The sequence below is a fragment of the Pseudophryne corroboree genome, chromosome 4, assembly GCF_028390025.1.
Source record: "Pseudophryne corroboree isolate aPseCor3 chromosome 4, aPseCor3.hap2, whole genome shotgun sequence".
NCBI lineage: Eukaryota > Metazoa > Chordata > Amphibia > Anura > Myobatrachidae > Pseudophryne > Pseudophryne corroboree.
The window spans coordinates 31,011,411-31,028,544 of record NC_086447.1 but is presented as its reverse complement, the minus strand read 5'-3'; the positions used below and the strand labels follow the sequence as shown (position 1 = coordinate 31,028,544).

The window sequence follows — 17,134 nt, the reverse complement described above, 5'->3', positions numbered from 1 at the left end:
CCACTGTATATCAGTTCAATGGTGCATAAAAACCTTAAGCATGGATGAGCCTAAATCTTGAATTGTGAATGTCATGCAATTTGCCAATTTTGTTTGAATATCTACCACCAATGGTGCTACAGCGCAGGCTATAAATATCTTTCAAACAGTTGTTGTGATTTCCATATTGGCCACTATATGCATGCGAAAAGAGCTCAAGCATTGGTGGTATAGTGGTGAGCATAGCTGCTTTCTAAGCAGTTGACCCGGGTTCGATTCCCGGCCAATGTATCCTTTTCCTTATGTGCTGTTTTCGCACTTATAGTTGTTGCTTAAGATATGCTCAGATGACAAGGTCCATAGAAAATGTTAAAATCTATGTAGAAATCATGATTCCTTCTTAGCAGATGACTTTTGATTCCACCACTGCATGATTAAAGATTTGTAAACACATTTTACAAAGTTCACTGAGGTGCCATATGCAAGTACATCAAAGGTCTTTTCTTTTCTCAGTTTTGATACCACTGTATATCAGTTCAATGGTGCATAAAAACCTTAAGTATGGATGAGCCTAAATCTTGAATTGTGAATGTCATGCAATTTGCCAATTTAGTTTGAATATCTTCCACCAATGGTGCTACAGCGCAGGCTATAAATATCTTTCAAACAGTTGTTGTGATTTCCATATTGGCCACTATATGCATTCAAAAAGAGCTCAAGCATTGGTGGTATAGTGGTGAGCATAGCTGCCTTCCAAGCAGTTGACCCGGGTTCGATTCCCGGCCAATGCATCCTTTTCCTTATGTGCTGTTTTCGCACTTATAGTTGTTGCTTAAGATATGCTCAGATGACAAGGTCCATAGAAAATGTTAAAATCTTTGTAGAAATCATGATTCCTTCTTAGCAGATGACTTTTGATTCTACCACTGCATGATTAAAGATTTGTAAACACATTTTACAAAGTTCACTGAGGTGCCATATGCAAGTACATCAAAGGTCTTTTCTTTTCTCAGTTTTGATACCACTGTATATCAGTTCAATGGTGCATAAAAACCTTAAGTATGGATGAGCCTAAATCTTGAATTGTGAATGTCATGCAATTTGCCAATTTTGTTTGAATATCTACCACCAATGGTGCTACAGCACAGGCTATAAATATCTTTCAAACAGTTGTTGTGATTTCCATATTGGCCACTATATGCTTTCGAAAAGAGCTCAAGCATTGGTGGTATAGTGGTGAGCATAGCTGCCTTCCAAGCAGTTGACCCGGGTTCGATTCCCGGCCAATGCATCCTTTTCCTTATGTGCTGTTTTCGCACTTATAGTTGTTGCTTAAGATATGCTCAGATGACAAGGTCCATAGAAAATGTTAAAATCTTTGTAGAAATCATGATTCATTCTTAGCAGATGACTTTTGATTCCACCACTGCCTGATTAAAGATTTGTAAATACATTTTACAAAGTTCACTGAGGTGCCATATGCAAGTAAAACGAAGGTCTTTTCTATTCTCAGTTTTTATACCACTGTATATCAGTTCAATGGTGCATAAAAACCTTAAGTATGGATGAGCCTAAATCTTGAATTGTGAATGTCATGCAATTTGCCAATTTTGTTTGAATATCTTCCACGAATGGTGCTACAGCGCAGGCTATAAATATCTTTCAAACAGTTGTTGTGATTTCCATATTGGCCACTATATGCATTGAAAAAGCGCTCAAGCATTGGTGGTATAGTGGTGAGCATAGCTGCCTTCCAAGCAATTGACTCGGGTTCGATTCCCGGCCAATGCATCCTTTTCCTTATGTGCTGTTTTCGCACTTATAGTTGTTGCTTAAGATATGCTCAGATGACAAGGTCCATAGAAAATGTTAAAATCTTTGTAGAAATCATGATTCCTTCTTAGCAGATGACTTAAAGATTTGTAAATACATTTTACACAGTTCACTGAGGTGCCATATGCAAGTAAAACAAAGGTCTTTTCTATTCTCAGTTTTGATACCACTGTATATCAGTTCAATGGTGCATAAAAACCTTAAGCATGGATGAGCCTAAATCTTGAATTGTGAATGTCATGCAATTTGCCATTTTGTTTGAATATCTACCACCAATGGTGCTACAGCGCAGGCTATAAATATCTTTCAAACAGTTGTTGTGATTTCCATATTGGCCACTATATGCATTCGAAAAGAGCTCAAGCATTGGTGGTATAGTGATGAGCATAGCTGCCTTCCAAGCTGTTGACCCGGGTTCGATTCCCGGCCAATACATCCTTTTCCTTATGTGCTGTTTTCGCACTTATAGTTGTTGCTTAAGATATGCTCAGATGACAAGGTCCATAGAAAATGTTAAAATCTTTGTAGAAATCATGATTCATTCTTAGCAGATGACTTTTGATTCCACCACTGCCTGATTAAAGATTTGTAAATACATTTTACTCAGTTCACTGAGGTGCCATATGCAAGTAAATCGAAGGTCTTTTCTCAGTTTTGATACCACTGTATGTCAGTTCAATGGTGCATAAAAACCTTAAGTATGGATGAGCCTAAATCTTGAATTGTGAATGTCATGCAATTTGCCAATTTTGTTTGAATATCTTCCACCAATGGTGCTACAGCGCAGGCTATAAATATCTTTCAAACAGTTGTTGTGATTTCCATATTGGCCACTATATGCATTCGAAAAGAGCTCAAGCATTGGTGGTATAGTTGTGAGCATAGCTGCCTTCCAAGCAGTTGACCCGGCTTCGATTCCCGGCCAATGCATCCTTTTCCTTATGTGCTGTTTTCGCACTTATAGTTGTTGCTTAAGATATGCTCAGATGACAAGGTCCATAGAAAATGTTAAAATCTTTGTAGAAATCATGATTCCTTCTTAGCAGATGACTATTGATTCCACCACTGCCTGATTAAAGATTTGTAAATACATTTTACAAAGTTCACTGAGGTGCCATATGCAAGTAAATCAAAGGTCTTTTCTATTCTCAGTTTTGATACCACTGTATATCAGTTCAATGGTGCATAAAAACCTTAAGCATGGATGAGCCTAAATCTTGAATTGTGAATGTCATGCAATTTGCCATTTTGTTTGAATATCTACCACCAATGGTGCTACAGCGCAGGCTATAAATATCTTTCAAACAGTTGTTGTGATTTCCATATTGGCCACTATATGCATTAGAAAAGAGCTCAAGCATTGGTGGTATAGTGGTGAGCATAGCTGCCTTCCAAGCTGTTGACCCGGGTTCGATTCCCGGCCAATGCATCCTTTTCCTTATGTGCTGTTTTCGCACTTATAGTTGTTGCTTAAGATATGCTCAGATGACAAGGTCCATAGAAAATGTTAAAATCTTTGTAGAAATCATGATTCATTCTTAGCAGATGACTTTTGATTCCACCACTGCCTGATTAAAGATTTGTAAATACATTTTACAAAGTTCACTGAGGTGCCATATGCAAGTAAAATGAAGGTCTTTTCTATTCTCAGCTTTTATACCACTGTATATCAGTTCAATGGTGCATAAAAACCTTAAGTATGGATGAGCCTAAATCTTGAATTGTGAATGTCATGCAATTTGCCAATTTTGTTTGAATATCTTCCACGAATGGTGCTACAGCGCAGGCTATAAATATCTTTCAAACAGTTGTTGTGATTTCCATATTGGCCACTATATGCATTGAAAAAGCGCTCAAGCATTGGTGGTATAGTGGTGAGCATAGCTGCCTTCCAAGCAATTGACTAGGGTTCGATTCCCGGCCAATGCATCCTTTTCCTTATGTGCTGTTTTCGCACTTATAGTTGTTGCTTAAGATATGCTCAGATGACAAGGTCCATAGAAAATGTTAAAATCTTTGTAGAAATCATGATTCCTTCTTAGCAGATGACTTTTGATTCCACCACTGCCTGATTAAAGATTTGTAAATACATTTTACAAAGTTCACTGAGGTGCCATATGCAAGTAAATCGAAGGTCTTTTCTTTTCTCAGTTTTGATACCACTGTATGTAAGTTCATTGGTGCATAAAAACCTTAAGTATGGATGAGCCTAAATCTTGAATTGTGAATGTCATGCAATTTGCCAATTTTGTTTGAATATCTTCCACCAATGTTGCTACAGCGCAGGCTATAAATATCTTTCAAACAGTTGTTGTGATTTCCATATTGGCCACTATATGCATTTGAAAAGAGCTCAAGCATTGGTGGTATAGTGATGAGCATAGCTGCCTTCCAAGCTGTTGACTCGGGTTCGATTCCTGGCCAATGCATCCTTTTCCTTATGTGCTGTTTTCGCACTTATAGTTGTTGCTTAAGATATGCTCAGATGACAAGGTCCATAGAAAATGTTAAAATCTTTGTAGAAATCATGATTCATTCTTAGCAGATGACTTTTGATTCCACCACTGCCTGATTAAAGATTTGTAAATACATTTTACTCAGTTCACTGAGGTGCCATATGCAAGTAAATCGAAGGTCTTTTCTTTTCTCACTTTTGATACCACTGTATGTCAGTTCAATGGTGCATAAAAACCTTAAGTATGGATGAGCCTAAATCTTGAATTGTGAATGTCATGCAATTTGCCAATTTTGTTTGAATATCTACCACCAATGGTGCTACAGCTCAGGCTATAAAAATCTTTCAAACAGTTGTTGTGATTTCCATATTGGCCACTATATGCATTTGAAAAGTTCTCCAGCATTGGTGGTATAGTGGTGCGCATAGCTGCCATCCAAGCAGTTGACCCGGGTTCGATTCCTGGCCAATGCATCCTTTTTCTTATGTGCTGTTTTCGCACTTATAGTTGTTGCTTAAGATAAGCTCAGATGACAAGGTCCATAGAAAATGTTAAAATCTTTGTAGAAATCATGATTCCTTCTTAGCAGATGACTTTTGATTCCACCACTGCCTGATTAAAGATTTGTAAATACATTTTACAAAGTTCACTGAGGTGCCATATGCAAGTAAATCGAAGGTCTTTTCTTTTCTCAGTTTTGATACCACTGTATGTAAGTTCATTGGTGCATAAAAACCTTAAGTATGGATGAGCCTAAATCTTGAATTGTGAATGTCATGCAATTTGCCAATTTTGTTTGAATATCTTCCACCAATGGTGCTACAGCGCAGGCTATAAATATCTTTCAAACAGTTGTTGTGATTTCCATATTGGCCACTATATGCATTCGAAAAGAGCTCAAGCATTGGTGGTATAGTGATGAGCATAGCTGCCTTCCAAGCTGTTGACTCGGGTTCGATTCCTGGCCAATGCATCCTTTTCCTTATGTGCTGTTTTCGCACTTATAGTTGTTGCTTAAGATATGCTCAGATGACAAGGTCCATAGAAAATGTTAAAATCTTTGTAGAAATCATGATTCATTCTTAGCAGATGACTTTTGATTCCACCACTGCCTGATTAAAGATTTGTAAATACATTTTACTCAGTTCACTGAGGTGCCATATGCAAGTAAATCGAAGGTCTTTTCTTTTCTCACTTTTGATACCACTGTATGTCAGTTCAATGGTGCATAAAAACCTTAAGTATGGATGAGCCTAAATCTTGAATTGTGAATGTCATGCAATTTGCCAATTTTGTTTGAATATCTTCCACCAATGGTGCTACAGCGCAGGCTATAAATATCTTTCAAACAGTTGTTGTGATTTCCATATTGGCCACTATATGCATTTGAAAAGAGCTCAAGCATTGGTGGTATAGTGATGAGCATAGCTGCCTTCCAAGCTGTTGACTCGGGTTCGATTCCTGGCCAATGCATCCTTTTCCTTATGTGCTGTTTTCGCACTTATAGTTGTTGCTTAAGATATGCTCAGATGACAAGGTCCATAGAAAATGTTAAAATCTTTGTAGAAATCATGATTCATTCTTAGCAGATGACTTTTGATTCCACCACTGCCTGATTAAAGATTTGTAAATACATTTTACTCAGTTCACTGAGGTGCCATATGCAAGTAAATCGAAGGTCTTTTCTTTTCTCACTTTTGATACCACTGTATGTCAGTTCAATGGTGCATAAAAACCTTAAGTATGGATGAGCCTAAATCTTGAATTGTGAATGTCATGCAATTTGCCAATTTTGTTTGAATATCTACCACCAATGGTGCTACAGCTCAGGCTATAAAAATCTTTCAAACAGTTGTTGTGATTTCCATATTGGCCACTATATGCATTTGAAAAGTTCTCCAGCATTGGTGGTATAGTGGTGCGCATAGCTGCCATCCAAGCAGTTGACCCGGGTTCGATTCCTGGCCAATGCATCCTTTTCCTTATGTGCTGTTTTCGCACTTATAGTTGTTGCTTAAGATAAGCTCAGATGACAAGGTCCATAGAAAATGTTAAAATCTTTGTAGAAATCATGATTCCTTCTTAGCAGATGACTTTTGATTCCACCACTGCCTGATTAAAGATTTGTAAATACATTTTACAAAGTTCACTGAGGTGCCATATGCAAGTAAATCGAAGGTCTTTTCTTTTCTCAGTTTTGATACCACTGTATGTAAGTTCATTGGTGCATAAAAACCTTAAGTATGGATGAGCCTAAATCTTGAATTGTGAATGTCATGCAATTTGCCAATTTTGTTTGAATATCTTCCACCAATGGTGCTACAGCGCAGGCTATAAATATCTTTCAAACAGTTGTTGTGATTTCCATATTGGCCACTATATGCATTCGAAAAGAGCTCAAGCATTGGTGGTATAGTGATGAGCATAGCTGCCTTCCAAGCTGTTGACTCGGGTTCGATTCCTGGCCAATGCATCCTTTTCCTTATGTGCTGTTTTCGCACTTATAGTTGTTGCTTAAGATATGCTCAGATGACAAGGTCCATAGAAAATGTTAAAATCTTTGTAGAAATCATGATTCATTCTTAGCAGATGACTTTTGATTCCACCACTGCCTGATTAAAGATTTGTAAATACATTTTACTCAGTTCACTGAGGTGCCATATGCAAGTAAATCGAAGGTCTTTTCTTTTCTCACTTTTGATACCACTGTATGTCAGTTCAATGGTGCATAAAAACCTTAAGTATGGATGAGCCTAAATCTTGAATTGTGAATGTCATGCAATTTGCCAATTTTGTTTGAATATCTACCACCAATGGTGCTACAGCTCAGGCTATAAAAATCTTTCAAACAGTTGTTGTGATTTCCATATTGGCCACTATATGCATTTGCAAAGTTCTCCAGCATTGGTGGTATAGTGGTGCGCATAGCTGCCATCCAAGCAGTTGACCCGGGTTCGATTCCCGGCCAATGCATCCTTTTCCTTATGTGCTGTTTTCGCACTTATAGTTGTTGCTTAAGATAAGCTCAGATGACAAGGTCCATAGAAAATGTTAAAATCTTTGTAGAAATCATGATTCCTTCTTAGCAGATGACTTTTGATTCCACCACTGCCTGATTAAAGATTTGTAAATACATTTTACAAAGTTCACTGAGGTGCCATATGCAAGTAAATCGAAGGTCTTTTCTTTTCTCAGTTTTGATACCACTGTATGTAAGTTCATTGGTGCATAAAAACCTTAAGTATGGATGAGCCTAAATCTTGAATTGTGAATGTCATGCAATTTGCCAATTTTGTTTGAATATCTTCCACCAATGGTGCTACAGCGCAGGCTATAAATATCTTTCAAACAGTTGTTGTGATTTCCATATTGGCCACTATATGCATTCGAAAAGAGCTCAAGCATTGGTGGTATAGTGGTGAGCATAGCTGCCTTCCAAGCAGTTGACCCAGGTTCGATTCCTGGCCAATGAATCCTTTTCCTTATGTGCTGTTTTCGCACTTATAGTTGTTGCTTAAGATATGCTCAGATGACAAGGTCCATAGAAAATGTTAAAATCTTTGTAGAAATCATGATTCCTTCTTAGCAGATGACTTTTGATTCCACCACTGCATGATTAAATATTTGTATACACATTTTACAAAGTTCACTGAGGTGCCATATGCAAGTACATCAAAGGTCTTTTCTTTTCTCAGTTTTGATACCACTGTATATCAGTTCAATGGTGCATAAAAACCTTAAGTATGGATGAGCCTAAATCTTGAATTGTGAATGTCATGCAATTTGCCAATTTTGTTTGAATATCTACCACCAATGGTGCTACAGCGCAGGCTATAAAAATCTTTCAAACAGTTGTTGTGATTTCCATATTGGCCACTATATGCATTTGAAAAGTGCTCAAGCATTGGTGGTATAGTGGTGAGCATAGCTGTCTTCCAAGCAGTTGACCTGGGTTCGATTCCCGGCCAATGCATCCTTTTCCTTATGTGCTGTTTTCGCACTTATAGTTGTTGCTTAAGATATGCTCAGATGACAAGGTCCATAGAAAATGTTAAAATCTTTGTAGAAATCATGATTCCTTCTTAGCAGATGACTTTTGATTCCACCACTGCCTGATTAAAGATTTGTAAATACATTTTACACAGTTCACTGAGGTGCCATATGCAAGTAAAACGAAGGTCTTTTCTATTCTCAGTTTTGATACCACTGTATATCAGTTCAATGGTGCATAAAAACCTTAAGTATGGATGAGCCTAAATCTTGAATTGTGAATGTCATGCAATTTGCCAATTTTGTTTGAATATCTTCCCCCAATGGTGCTACAGCGCAGGCTATAAATATCTTTCAAACAGTTGTTGTGATTTCCATATTGGCCACTATATGCATTCGAAAAGAGCTCAAGCATTGGTGGTATAGTGGTGAGCATAGCTGCCTTCCAAGCTGTTGACCCGGGTTCGATTCCCGGCCAATGCATCCTTTTCCTTATGTGCTGTTTTCGCACTTATAGTTGTTGCTTAAGATATGCTCAGATGACAAGGTCCATAGAAAATGTTAAAATCTTTGTAGAAATCATGATTCCTTCTTAGCAGATGACTTTTGATTCCACCACTGCCTGATTAAAGATTTGTAAATACATTTTACACAGTTCACTGAGGTGCCATATGCAAGTAAAACGAAGGTCTTTTCTATTCTCAGTTTTTATACCACTGTATATCAGTTCAATGGTGCATAAAAACCTTAAGTATGGATGAGCCTAAATCTTGAATTGTGAATGTCATGCAATTTGCCAATTTTGTTTGAATATCTTCCACCAATGGTGCTACAGCGCAGGCTATAAATATCTTTCAAACAGTTGTTGTGATTTCCATATTGGCCACTATATGCATTGAAAAAGTGCTCAAGCATTGGTGGTATAGTGGTGAGCATAGCTGCCTTCCAAGCAGTTGATCCGGGTTCGATTCCCGGCCAATGCATCCTTTTCCTTATGTGCTGTTTTCGCACTTATAGTTGTTGCTTAAGATATGCTCAGATGACAAGGTCCATAGAAAATGTTAAAATCTTTGTAGAAATCATGATTCCTTCTTAGCAGATGACTTTTGATTAAACCACTGCCTGATTAAAGATTTGTAAATACATTTTACAAAGTTCACTGAGGTGCCATATGCAAGTAAATCGAAGGTCTTTTCTTTTCTCAGTTTTGATACCACTGTATGTAAGTTCATTGGTGCATAAAAACCTTAAGTATGGATGAGCCTAAATCTTGAATTGTGAATGTCATGCAATTTGCCAATTTTGTTTGAATATCTTCCACCAATGGTGCTACAGCGCAGGCTATAAATATCTTTCAAACAGTTGTGATTTCCATATTGGCCACTATATGCATTCGAAAAGAGCTCAAGCATTGGTGGTATAGTGGTGAGCATAGCTGCCTTCCAAGCAGTTGACCCGGGTTCGATTCTCGGCCAATGCATCCTTTTCCTTATGTGCTGTTTTCGCACTTATAGTTGTTGCTTAAGATATGCTCAGATGACAAGGTCCATAGAAAATGTTAAAATCTTTGTAGAAATCATGATTCCTTCTTAGCAGATGATTTTTGATTCCACCACTGCCTGATTAAAGATTTGTAAATACATTTTACAAAGTTCACTGAGGTGCCATATGCAAGTAAATCGAAGGTCTTTTCTTTTCTCAGTTTTGATACCACTGTATATCAGTTCAATGGTGCATAAAAACCTTATGTATGGATGAGCCTAAATCTTGAATTGTGAATGTCATGCAATTTGCCAATTTTGTTTGAATATCTTCCACCAATGGTGCTACAGCGCAGGCTATAAATATCTTTCAAACAGTTGTTGTGATTTCCATATTGGCCACTATATGCATTCGAAAAGAGCTCAAGCATTGGTGGTATAGTGGTGAGCATAGCTGCCTTCCAAGCTGTTGACCCGGGTTCGATTCCCGGCCAATGCATCCTTTTCCTTATGTGCTGTTTTCGCACTTATAGTTGTTGCTTAAGATATGCTCAGATGACAAGGTCCATAGAAAATGTTAAAATCTTTGTAGAAATCATGATTTATTCTTAGCAGATGACTTTTGATTCCACCACTGCCTGATTAAAGATTTGTAAATACATTTTACACAGTTCACTGAGGTGCCATATGCAAGTAAATCGAAGGTCTTTTCTTTTCTCAGTTTTGATACCACTGTATGTCAGTTCAATGGTGCATAAAAACCTTAAGTATGGATGAGCCTAAATCTTGAATTGTGAATGTCATGCAATTTGCCAATTTTGTTTGAATATCTTCCACCAATGGTGCTACAGCGCAGGCTATAAATATCTTTCAAACAGTTGTTGTGATTTCCATATTGGCCACTATATGCAATCGAAAAGAGCTCAAGCATTGGTGGTATAGTGGTGAGCATAGCTGCCTTCCAAGCAGTTGACTCGGGTTCGATTCCCGGCCAATGCATCCTTTTCCTTATGTGCTGTTTTCGCACTTATAGTTGTTGCTTAAGATATGCTCAGATGACAAGGTCCATAGAAAATGTTAAAATCTTTGTAGAAATCATGATTCCTTCTTAGCAGATGACTATTGATTCCACCACTGCCTGATTAAAGATTTGTAAATACATTTTACAAAGTTCACTGAGGTGCCATATGCAAGTAAATCAAAGGTCTTTTCTTTTCTCAGTTTTGATACCACTGTATATCAGTTCAATGGTGCATAAAAACCTTAAGTATGGATGAGCCTAAATCTTGAATTGTGAATGTCATGCAATTTGCCAATTTTGTTTGAATATCTTCCACCAATGGTGCTACAGCGCAGGCTATAAATATCTTTCAAACAGTTGTTGTGATTTCCATATTGGCCACTATATGCATTTGAAAAGAGCTCAAGCATTGGTGGTATAGTGGTGAGCATAACTGCCTTCCAAGCAGTTGACCCGGGTTCGATTCCCGGCCAATGCATACTTTTCCTTATGTGCTGTTTTCGCACTTATAGTTGTTGCTTAAGATATGCTCAGATGACAAGGTCCATAGAAAATGTTAAAATATTTGTAGAAATCATGATTCCTTCTTAGCAGATGACTTTTGATTCCACCACTGCATGATTAAAGATTTGTAAACACATTTTACAAAGTTCACTGAGGTGCCATATGCAAGTACATCAAAGGTCTTTTCTTTTCTCAGTTTTGATACCACTGTATATCAGTTCAATGGTGCATAAAAACCTTAAGTATGGATGAGCCTAAATCTTGAATTGTGAATGTCATGCAATTTGCCAATTTTGTTTGAATATCTACCACCAATGGTGCTACAGCGCAGGCTATAAAAATCTTTCAAACAGTTGTTGTGATTTCCATATTGGCCACTATATGCATTTGAAAAGTGCTCAAGCATTGGTGGTATAGTGGTGAGCATAGCTGCTTTCCAAGCAGTTGACCCGGGTTCGATTCCCGGCCAATGCATCCTTTTCCTTATGTGCTGTTTTCGCACTTATAGTTGTTGCTTAAGATATGCTCAGATGACAAGGTCCATAGAAAATGTTAAAATCTTTGTAGAAATCATGATTCCTTCTTAGCAGATGACTTTTGATTCCACCACTGCCTGATTAAAGATTTGTAAATACATTTTACAAAGTTCACTGAAGTGCCATATGCAAGTAAATCGAAGGTCTTTTCTTTCCTCAGTTTTGATACCACTGTATGTAAGTTCCTTGGTGCAAAAAAACCTTAAGTATGGATGAGCCTAAATCTTGAATTGTGAATGTCATGCAATTTGCCAATTTTGTTTGAATATCTACCACCAATGGTGCTACAGCGCAGGCTATAAAAATCTTTCAAACAGTTGTTGTGATTTCCATATTGGCCACTATATGCATTTGAAAAGTGCTCAAGCATTGGTGGTATAGTGGTGAGCATAGCTGTCTTCCAAGCAGTTGACCTGGGTTCGATTCCCGGCCAATGCATCCTTTTCCTTATGTGCTGTTTTCGCACTTATAGTTGTTGCTTAAGATATGCTCAGATGACAAGGTCCATAGAAAATGTTAAAATCTTTGTAGAAATCATGATTCCTTCTTAGCAGATGACTTTTGATTCCACCACTGCCTGATTAAAGATTTGTAAATACATTTTACACAGTTCACTGAGGTGCCATATGCAAGTAAAACGAAGGTCTTTTCTATTCTCAGTTTTGATACCACTGTATATCAGTTCAATGGTGCATAAAAACCTTAAGTATGGATGAGCCTAAATCTTGAATTGTGAATGTCATGCAATTTGCCAATTTTGTTTGAATATCTTCCCCCAATGGTGCTACAGCGCAGGCTATAAATATCTTTCAAACAGTTGTTGTGATTTCCATATTGGCCACTATATGCATTCGAAAAGAGCTCAAGCATTGGTGGTATAGTGGTGAGCATAGCTGCCTTCCAAGCTGTTGACCCGGGTTCGATTCCCGGCCAATGCATCCTTTTCCTTATGTGCTGTTTTCGCACTTATAGTTGTTGCTTAAGATATGCTCAGATGACAAGGTCCATAGAAAATGTTAAAATCTTTGTAGAAATCATGATTCCTTCTTAGCAGATGACTTTTGATTCCACCACTGCCTGATTAAAGATTTGTAAATACATTTTACACAGTTCACTGAGGTGCCATATGCAAGTAAAACGAAGGTCTTTTCTATTCTATTCTATTGGTGGTATAGTGGTGAGCATAACTGCCTTCCAAGCAGTTGACCCGGGTTCGATTCCCGGCCAATGCATACTTTTCCTTATGTGCTGTTTTCGCACTTATAGTTGTTGCTTAAGATATGCTCAGATGACAAGGTCCATAGAAAATGTTAAAATCTTTGTAGAAATCATGATTCCTTCTTAGCAGATGACTTTTGATTCCACCACTGCCTGATTAAAGATTTGTAAATACATTTTACACAGTTCACTGAGGTGCCATATGCAAGTAAAACGAAGGTCTTTTCTATTCTCAGTTTTGATACCACTGTATATCAGTTCAATGGTGCATAAAAACCTTAAGTATGGATGAGCCTAAATCTTGAATTGTGAATGTCATGCAATTTGCCAATTTTGTTTGAATATCTTCCCCCAATGGTGCTACAGCGCAGGCTATAAATATCTTTCAAACAGTTGTTGTGATTTCCATATTGGCCACTATATGCATTCGAAAAGAGCTCAAGCATTGGTGGTATAGTGGTGAGCATAGCTGCCTTCCAAGCTGTTGACCCGGGTTCGATTCCCGGCCAATGCATCCTTTTCCTTATGTGCTGTTTTCGCACTTATAGTTGTTGCTTAAGATATGCTCAGATGACAAGGTCCATAGAAAATGTTAAAATCTTTGTAGAAATCATGATTCCTTCTTAGCAGATGACTTTTGATTCCACCACTGCCTGATTAAAGATTTGTAAATACATTTTACACAGTTCACTGAGGTGCCATATGCAAGTAAAACGAAGGTCTTTTCTATTCTCAGTTTTTATACCACTGTATATCAGTTCAATGGTGCATAAAAACCTTAAGTATGGATGAGCCTAAATCTTGAATTGTGAATGTCATGCAATTTGCCAATTTTGTTTGAATATCTTCCACCAATGGTGCTACAGCGCAGGCTATAAATATCTTTCAAACAGTTGTTGTGATTTCCATATTGGCCACTATATGCATTGAAAAAGTGCTCAAGCATTGGTGGTATAGTGGTGAGCATAGCTGCCTTCCAAGCAGTTGACCCGGGTTCGATTCCCGGCCAATGCATCCTTTTCCTTATGTGCTGTTTTCGCACTTATAGTTGTTGCTTAAGATATGCTCAGATGACAAGGTCCATAGAAAATGTTAAAATCTTTGTAGAAATCATGATTCCTTCTTAGCAGATGACTTTTGATTAAACCACTGCCTGATTAAAGATTTGTAAATACATTTTACAAAGTTCACTGAGGTGCCATATGCAAGTAAATCGAAGGTCTTTTCTTTTCTCAGTTTTGATACCACTGTATGTAAGTTCATTGGTGCATAAAAACCTTAAGTATGGATGAGCCTAAATCTTGAATTGTGAATGTCATGCAATTTGCCAATTTTGTTTGAATATCTTCCACCAATGGTGCTACAGCGCAGGCTATAAATATCTTTCAAACAGTTGTGATTTCCATATTGGCCACTATATGCATTCGAAAAGAGCTCAAGCATTGGTGGTATAGTGGTGAGCATAGCTGCCTTCCAAGCAGTTGACCCGGGTTCGATTCTCGGCCAATGCATCCTTTTCCTTATGTGCTGTTTTCGCACTTATAGTTGTTGCTTAAGATATGCTCAGATGACAAGGTCCATAGAAAATGTTAAAATCTTTGTAGAAATCATGATTCCTTCTTAGCAGATGATTTTTGATTCCACCACTGCCTGATTAAAGATTTGTAAATACATTTTACAAAGTTCACTGAGGTGCCATATGCAAGTAAATCGAAGGTCTTTTCTTTTCTCAGTTTTGATACCACTGTATATCAGTTCAATGGTGCATAAAAACCTTATGTATGGATGAGCCTAAATCTTGAATTGTGAATGTCATGCAATTTGCCAATTTTGTTTGAATATCTTCCACCAATGGTGCTACAGCGCAGGCTATAAATATCTTTCAAACAGTTGTTGTGATTTCCATATTGGCCACTATATGCATTCGAAAAGAGCTCAAGCATTGGTGGTATAGTGGTGAGCATAGCTGCCTTCCAAGCTGTTGACCCGGGTTCGATTCCCGGCCAATGCATCCTTTTCCTTATGTGCTGTTTTCGCACTTATAGTTGTTGCTTAAGATATGCTCAGATGACAAGGTCCATAGAAAATGTTAAAATCTTTGTAGAAATCATGATTCCTTCTTAGCAGATGACTTTTGATTCCACCACTGCCTGATTAAAGATTTGTAAATACATTTTACAAAGTTCACTGAGGTGCCATATGCAAGTAAATCGAAGGTCTTTTCTTTTCTCAGTTTTGATACCACTGTATATCAGTTCAATGGTGCATAAAAACCTTAAGTATGGATGAGCCTAAATCTTGAATTGTGAATGTCATGCAAGTTGCCAATTTTGTTTGAATATCTTCCACAAATGGTGCTACAGCGCAGGCTATAAATATCTTTCAAACAGTTGTTGTGATTTCCATATTGGCCACTATATGCATTCGAAAAGAGCTCAAGCATTGGTGGTATAGTGGTGAGCATAGCTGCCTTTCAAGCTGTTGACCCGGGTTTCGATTCCTGGCCAATGCATCCTTTTCCTTATGTGCTGTTTTCACACTTATAGTTGTTGCTTAAGATATGCTCAGATGACAAGGTCCATAGAAAATGTTAAAATCTTTGTAGAAATCATGATTCCTTCTTAGCAGATGACTTTTGATTCCACCACTGCCTGATTAAAGATTTGTAAATACATTTTACACAGTTCACTGAGGTGCCATATGCAAGTAAAACGAAGGTCTTTTCTATTCTCAGTTTTTATACCACTGTATATCAGTTCAATGGTGCATAAAAACCTTAAGTATGGATGAGCCTAAATCTTGAATTGTGAATGTCATGCAATTTGCCAATTTTGTTTGAATATCTTCCACCAATGGTGCTACAGCGCAGGCTATAAATATCTTTCAAACAGTTGTTGTGATTTCCATATTGGCCACTATATGCATTCGAAAAGAGCTCAAGCATTGGTGGTATAGTGGTGAGCATAGCTGCCTTCCAAGCAGTTGACCCGGGTTCAATTCCCGGCCAATGCATCCTTTTCCTTATGTGCTGTTTTCGCACTTATAGTTGTTGCTTAAGATATGCTCAGATGACAAGGTCCATAGAAAATGTTAAAATCTTTGTAGAAATCATGATTCCTTCTTAGCAGATGACATTTGATTCCACCACTGCCTGATTAAAGATTTGTAAATACATTTTACACAGTTCACTGAGGTGCCATATGCAAGTAAAACGAAGGTCTTTTCTATTCTCAGTTTTTATACCACTGTATATCAGTTCAATGGTGCATAAAAACCTTAAGTATAGATGAGCCTAAATCTTGAATTGTGAATGTCATGCAATTTGCCAATTTTGTTTGAATATCTTCCACCAATGGTGCTACAGCGCAGGCTATAAATATCTTTCAAACAGTTGTTGTGATTTCCATATTGGCCACTATATGCATTGAAAAAGTGCTCAAGCATTGGTGGTATAGTGGTGAGCATAGCTGCCTTCCAAGCAGTTAACCCGGGTTCGATTCCCGGCCAATGCATCCTTTTCCTTATGTGCTGTTTTCGCACTTATAGTTGTTGCTTAAGATATGCTCAGATGACAAGGTCCATAGAAAATGTTAAAATCTTTGTAGAAATCATGATTCCTTCTTAGCAGATGACTTTTGATTCCACCACTGCCTGATTAAAGATTTGTAAATACAATTTACAAAGTTCACTGAGGTGCCATATGCAAGTAAATCGAAGGTCTTTTCTTTTCTCAGTTTTGATACCACTGTATGTCAGTTCAATGGTGCATAAAAACCTTAAGTATGGATGAGCCTAAATCTTGAATTGTGAATGTCATGCAATTTGCCAATTTTGTTTGAATATCTTCCACCAATGGTGCTACAGCGCAGGCTATAAATATCTTTCAAACAGTTGTTGTGATTTCCATATTGGCCACTATATGCAATCGAAAAGAGCTCAAGCATTGGTGGTATAGTGGTGAGCATAACTGCCTTCCAAGCAGTTGACCCGGGTTCGATTCCCGGCCAATGCATCCTTTTCCTTATGTGCTGTTTTCGCACTTATAGTTGTTGCTTAAGATATGCTCAGATGACAAGGTCCATAGAAAATGTTAAAATCTTTGTAGAAATCATGATT

General features: G+C 37.7%; 23 non-coding genes across 23 annotated transcripts; all 23 read left to right on the top strand.

Annotated features, from left to right (window-relative positions):
• The first annotated feature begins 198 nt into the window (after positions 1–198).
• TRNAR-UCU (transfer RNA arginine (anticodon UCU)) lies at positions 199–270 on the top strand. The gene has a single exon. It is a non-coding gene; the product is annotated as a tRNA-Arg (tRNA).
• A 428-nt stretch (positions 271–698) lies between these two features.
• TRNAG-UCC (transfer RNA glycine (anticodon UCC)) lies at positions 699–770 on the top strand. The gene has a single exon. It is a non-coding gene; the product is annotated as a tRNA-Gly (tRNA).
• A 428-nt stretch (positions 771–1,198) lies between these two features.
• TRNAG-UCC (transfer RNA glycine (anticodon UCC)) lies at positions 1,199–1,270 on the top strand. Its single transcript has one exon. It is a non-coding gene; the product is annotated as a tRNA-Gly (tRNA).
• A 1,899-nt stretch (positions 1,271–3,169) lies between these two features.
• On the top strand, positions 3,170–3,241 carry TRNAG-UCC (transfer RNA glycine (anticodon UCC)). The gene has a single exon. It is a non-coding gene; the product is annotated as a tRNA-Gly (tRNA).
• Positions 3,242–7,669: 4,428 nt separating this feature from the next.
• TRNAG-UCC (transfer RNA glycine (anticodon UCC)) lies at positions 7,670–7,741 on the top strand. The gene has a single exon. It is a non-coding gene; the product is annotated as a tRNA-Gly (tRNA).
• Positions 7,742–8,169: 428 nt separating this feature from the next.
• TRNAG-UCC (transfer RNA glycine (anticodon UCC)) lies at positions 8,170–8,241 on the top strand. The gene has a single exon. It is a non-coding gene; the product is annotated as a tRNA-Gly (tRNA).
• A 428-nt stretch (positions 8,242–8,669) lies between these two features.
• On the top strand, positions 8,670–8,741 carry TRNAG-UCC (transfer RNA glycine (anticodon UCC)). The gene has a single exon. It is a non-coding gene; the product is annotated as a tRNA-Gly (tRNA).
• Positions 8,742–9,169: 428 nt separating this feature from the next.
• On the top strand, positions 9,170–9,241 carry TRNAG-UCC (transfer RNA glycine (anticodon UCC)). Its single transcript has one exon. It is a non-coding gene; the product is annotated as a tRNA-Gly (tRNA).
• A 425-nt stretch (positions 9,242–9,666) lies between these two features.
• TRNAG-UCC (transfer RNA glycine (anticodon UCC)) lies at positions 9,667–9,738 on the top strand. Its single transcript has one exon. It is a non-coding gene; the product is annotated as a tRNA-Gly (tRNA).
• A 428-nt stretch (positions 9,739–10,166) lies between these two features.
• On the top strand, positions 10,167–10,238 carry TRNAG-UCC (transfer RNA glycine (anticodon UCC)). Its single transcript has one exon. It is a non-coding gene; the product is annotated as a tRNA-Gly (tRNA).
• Positions 10,239–10,666: 428 nt separating this feature from the next.
• TRNAG-UCC (transfer RNA glycine (anticodon UCC)) lies at positions 10,667–10,738 on the top strand. The gene has a single exon. It is a non-coding gene; the product is annotated as a tRNA-Gly (tRNA).
• A 428-nt stretch (positions 10,739–11,166) lies between these two features.
• Positions 11,167–11,238, top strand: TRNAG-UCC (transfer RNA glycine (anticodon UCC)). Its single transcript has one exon. It is a non-coding gene; the product is annotated as a tRNA-Gly (tRNA).
• Positions 11,239–11,666: 428 nt separating this feature from the next.
• TRNAG-UCC (transfer RNA glycine (anticodon UCC)) lies at positions 11,667–11,738 on the top strand. Its single transcript has one exon. It is a non-coding gene; the product is annotated as a tRNA-Gly (tRNA).
• A 428-nt stretch (positions 11,739–12,166) lies between these two features.
• Positions 12,167–12,238, top strand: TRNAG-UCC (transfer RNA glycine (anticodon UCC)). Its single transcript has one exon. It is a non-coding gene; the product is annotated as a tRNA-Gly (tRNA).
• A 428-nt stretch (positions 12,239–12,666) lies between these two features.
• TRNAG-UCC (transfer RNA glycine (anticodon UCC)) lies at positions 12,667–12,738 on the top strand. Its single transcript has one exon. It is a non-coding gene; the product is annotated as a tRNA-Gly (tRNA).
• Positions 12,739–13,460: 722 nt separating this feature from the next.
• On the top strand, positions 13,461–13,532 carry TRNAG-UCC (transfer RNA glycine (anticodon UCC)). The gene has a single exon. It is a non-coding gene; the product is annotated as a tRNA-Gly (tRNA).
• Positions 13,533–13,960: 428 nt separating this feature from the next.
• On the top strand, positions 13,961–14,032 carry TRNAG-UCC (transfer RNA glycine (anticodon UCC)). Its single transcript has one exon. It is a non-coding gene; the product is annotated as a tRNA-Gly (tRNA).
• A 425-nt stretch (positions 14,033–14,457) lies between these two features.
• Positions 14,458–14,529, top strand: TRNAG-UCC (transfer RNA glycine (anticodon UCC)). Its single transcript has one exon. It is a non-coding gene; the product is annotated as a tRNA-Gly (tRNA).
• A 428-nt stretch (positions 14,530–14,957) lies between these two features.
• Positions 14,958–15,029, top strand: TRNAG-UCC (transfer RNA glycine (anticodon UCC)). Its single transcript has one exon. It is a non-coding gene; the product is annotated as a tRNA-Gly (tRNA).
• A 428-nt stretch (positions 15,030–15,457) lies between these two features.
• Positions 15,458–15,530, top strand: TRNAE-UUC (transfer RNA glutamic acid (anticodon UUC)). Its single transcript has one exon. It is a non-coding gene; the product is annotated as a tRNA-Glu (tRNA).
• A 428-nt stretch (positions 15,531–15,958) lies between these two features.
• On the top strand, positions 15,959–16,030 carry TRNAG-UCC (transfer RNA glycine (anticodon UCC)). The gene has a single exon. It is a non-coding gene; the product is annotated as a tRNA-Gly (tRNA).
• Positions 16,031–16,458: 428 nt separating this feature from the next.
• TRNAG-UCC (transfer RNA glycine (anticodon UCC)) lies at positions 16,459–16,530 on the top strand. The gene has a single exon. It is a non-coding gene; the product is annotated as a tRNA-Gly (tRNA).
• Positions 16,531–16,958: 428 nt separating this feature from the next.
• Positions 16,959–17,030, top strand: TRNAG-UCC (transfer RNA glycine (anticodon UCC)). The gene has a single exon. It is a non-coding gene; the product is annotated as a tRNA-Gly (tRNA).
• The last annotated feature ends 104 nt before the right edge of the window (positions 17,031–17,134 follow it).